The sequence below is a fragment of the Nannospalax galili genome, unplaced genomic scaffold (assembly GCF_000622305.1).
Source record: "Nannospalax galili isolate Female #2095 unplaced genomic scaffold, S.galili_v1.0 scaffold39, whole genome shotgun sequence".
Classification (NCBI taxonomy): domain Eukaryota; kingdom Metazoa; phylum Chordata; class Mammalia; order Rodentia; family Spalacidae; genus Nannospalax; species Nannospalax galili.
The window spans coordinates 6,529,150-6,533,423 of NW_008346683.1; positions in this window are offsets into that span (position 1 = coordinate 6,529,150).

Below are 4,274 nucleotides of genomic sequence, written 5' to 3' on the forward strand. Positions count from 1 at the left end.
GCTCGGCGGGCGCGGAGCTCTGGGCTTTTTCCCCAAATGATACGAAAGTTTGAGTTTGGTTTTGTGGGAACAAGTCCTCCCTTTTCAGCCCCCCCCCCCCCCCATTTCAACACATGCCCCAGAACACGAACAAAAATGATCACAGTAGTCCAAAAATGAAACTCCGTGTCATCAACAGCAGAATAAAACCTCTGCATTCATGGTACTGGTACCAGAGCAGATATACCCAACCCAGCGTAAAAGTTATCAGATTTGTTTCCATTAAGTAAAAATGCAAAATACAGGCAAGCTGTAAGAAGCAAGAAATTGGTTACTTCCAGACCCCACACACGGTGGGGTAGCACTGGGCGCTTAGGCGGTGGAGGGGATAGGGCCCATCTCACCTGCTTTCCCAAGCGCCTCACTTCCATTCTTTAAACAGTGTGTGAGTCTTATGTGCACTATATATTTTTAAAAGTTCAAAACCCACAAGTAATGGATGACTTGCCTTCTGTCTCAACTAGCCAAAATGTGCATGAGTATGTATAAAAGCACTATGAAAGGCTCCCTGTGCCCAAATGAAAGCAGAGAAGACCACCTTCCTGGAAGGCAGCTATCCACTAACTTCCATTCCCGATGCTGGCTTAACCTTCACCCTCAGACTGCTTTGACTTACCTTTTGTGCAGATTCTGCCAAGAATACATACTTCAGTATTTGTCTATGCATTGTGCTTATGGGTGTCCTAAGCCCCTCACACTTTAATGATAAAGGGGGCAGTGCTACATTATCTACAACTAGCTGAGCCACATACCAGGGAGTTAACAGTTCTGCTCTTAAAAGTCACACTCAAAAGTTGCAACCTTCTGTCTAAGGCAGTAACTAACATACATCAAATGCATTGATTGCTACCTATGGGAATGTAAGTATGACTTACAGGTTATAATAGCTAATATTCAGAGTAGCTTTATGTAACTAAAATTTATAGCAGTGTTTCTTTTTTTTTGTTGTATTTAGACAGGGTCTCCCTGCAGCCACAGCTGGGAACTAGTTATGTAGATTAGGTTGGCCTCAACCTCACAGAGAGCCACCAGGTTCTGCCCCCGCCCCAAGTACTGGGATTAAAGGTGTATACCACCATGCCTGGCAGAAAGCTGTTTCTTTCCTTTTTGAGGTAGGGTCTCACCATGAACCCAGGCTGACCTCAAACAAGATCTCCTGTGTAGGAAACCAGGATGCCAGGCCCTAGGGTGAGGTGAGCCTAAAACTTATAGGTCCAGGCTGCATTCTCTGCTAAAGGGAGGGGCACTGAAAACAGTGGCTCTGAAAATCCCCGTCCTGCAGAACACTGCTGGGCTGGCAGGAGGAAGCGGCCTGGTCATAAAAGTGCAGGCTCCCTGCTCTGTGGGAAAGCGTCTTGGTCAACAACCCTTAGCTCATCTCCTTGTCCTGAACAAATAATTCAGCTATCCCTGGCTAAGAGATTAGGCCAGGTTAAAGGTTTGCTCCTGAGCTAAAACCTAAAAGTTTACCATGCTCTTAGCTCTAAGAAAAAAAAAAAACATTGTGGCTGATAAATTACTGGATGGGCATTGATAACCTTGAGTAAAAGTTTAAGAATCCTTCTGGCACCAACAGACTAAATGTCCTGTTTCTTTGTACCCTAAAATCTTTGTATGTGACTGCCATATCCCACGTGACTGCTAATTCCTTGGGCTAAAAACCATCTGAATTTTAAAATAAATTGTCCTGTTGGGAAGACACAGGTCCCAGAGTTTATGACTCTGTTGCCAATCAGACCCTCTGCTCCAAAGCCAGTAGGTCCCCCCTAAGCAAAGCAAACCTGAGTCCCGACACTCCTGCCTCCCCTCTTGCCTCCCCCTCCCAAGTGCCAGAATCAAGTACGTATCACCAGGCCTGGCTCTACAGTACTGATTCTTGATATAAAGTGCTTTCTATAAATTAGTACAGTCCTCAAAAACCTATGAGCCAAATACTATTTCCCTCATTCTGTCCTCTGCCGAAGGAAGTAAAACCAGGTTTCTGGCATCGAGCAAGAACTCCGGATCTGAGTCAGTGTGGCTCCTGCATCTTAATGTGTCTAGCCATTTACCATGTCCTTCGCACATAACTGGACATGAAGCCATCTCCAGATGTTTCTCAATACATTAACTCTGAACATGAATCTCATATGCAACAGATATGGTTTTTTTAATGCTTTGTCACCTCTCATGAAAATTCTGCAAAGATTAAATAGTAATTTTTATATAGTGATTAAAAAATTTAATCCCTGCACCTTAATGATAAATGGGAGTGCTACTAAGGAATATCTCACTACAGAGATTTTTATATGTATTATACAATGTATTTGTAGTCCTTGAAGATGGTCCCAAAACTATGATATCAGATCTGAATCAACCGGAAGATAAATTCCATCTACCTCCACTGACGGGAACTGGAGAAAGATCAAGTAGGCTAAGTGGTAAAGAGCCAAGCCATGGAAATGGGGGGATCGATCTGTTGGCTCGACTTTTTTTATATACTCACTATATATATATAATGTATATACTCATTGTACATTTGTAGTGTATAATATATACACTCACTGTACGTGTGTAGTGTATAATGCATACACTCACTGTATGTGTGTAGTATATAATGTATATACTCACTGTACAAGTGTAGTGTAATATATATACTCACTGTACATGTGTAGTGTATAATGTATATACTCACTGTACATGTGTAGTATATAATGTATATACTCACTGTGTGTAGTGTATAATGAATGTATATACTCACTGTATGAGTATAATGTATACTCACTGTACATGTGTAGTATATAATGTATATACTCACTGTGTGTAGTGTATAATGAATGTATATACTCACTGTATGAGTATAGTGTATAATGTATACTCACTGTGTGTAGTGTATAATGAATGTATATACTCACTGTATGAGTATAGTGTATAATGTATACTCACTGTGTGTAGTGTATAATGAATGTATATACTCACTGTACGAGTATAGTGTATAATGTATACTCACTGTACATGTATAATGTATAAGCTGAACTTTCACTCTGCCCTCACCACATGCATGGTCTTGGAACTCTGCTTAATTCCTACAAATTGTATTTATTCTAGTTTCATTATTTGAAATCTTTTGAAAATCTTATTAAATTGTTCATAATATCAAAAAGAAAAGCCTTAAAAGAAAAAAACATGGCAGTATTAAAACTTCCCTAAGTAAAGGAATGCAGTCTGAAATGTCTACCACATGAATTGGGAAGAGTAGCCAACCATGCCTACTGTTCCTACTCTCAGCAAGCCTAGCAGACACAGTAGTAGGATCTATGAGATGGGATTCTTGCAGCTTTCCCATTTTATAAACTTAGTAACCCAGAAGAAAAAAAGGGGGATTGGAGAGATGGCTCAGAGGTTAAGAGCACTAGCTGCTCTTGCAGAGGACCCGAGTTTGGTTTGCAGCACCCACATGGCAGCTAACAACCACCTGTAACTCCAGTTCCAGGTGATCCGACGCCTTCTTCTGTCTTCTGCAGGCACTGCATGACACCAGTGCACTTACATACATGCAGGCAATACATTCATACATACAAAAAATTAAAAATAGTAAATTTTTTTTTAAAAAAGCGAAGAAAAAAAGGGCCATAAACATTTCTCCAGGGTGGGACTGAACACGACTCTCCTGTCTCCACTGTAGTATTTAAAGGTGCTCTTCAGCTGGATGTGGTGGTAAATAACTGTAACCACCAGCACTCTGAAGGCCAAGGCAAGAGGGTTGCCAAGTTCAAGGTCAGGCTGGGCTACACAGAGCAAGGCTCACTCGGAGGAAAACAGTAAAATGAAAGCTCTTTATTATCTCAGATAAGCTCCTGTTTATGAACAGGACAGCAGCTATTCCTAGCGTGTTAAAGCATATTTAGGATCCTTTCCAGGACTAGCTTTGAAAATAACTTCATGCTTGTTCTTTTTGATTCAAAGTATTAACCTGTAGAAGGATCAAGAATATAGAAAGGAAAGTTCTTTATTTGGGATAGACAGACATGCAATCCCTATTTCACACTTGAAATTCTGGCCTATGTGCATGCAACATTTCTTTTTTAAAATTCCACATATTTAACAGAATACACCCCCTGCCCCCCCAAGTTAAGTACCCCTGGTTTAAGTCCTGCTTTAAAGTTCAATAGTAAACTTTGTCTAGGTTCACTCCTCAGTACCATTCAAAAAAAGGTTTAAGCCATTCAGTTCTGAACATAAACACCCAAGAGAAG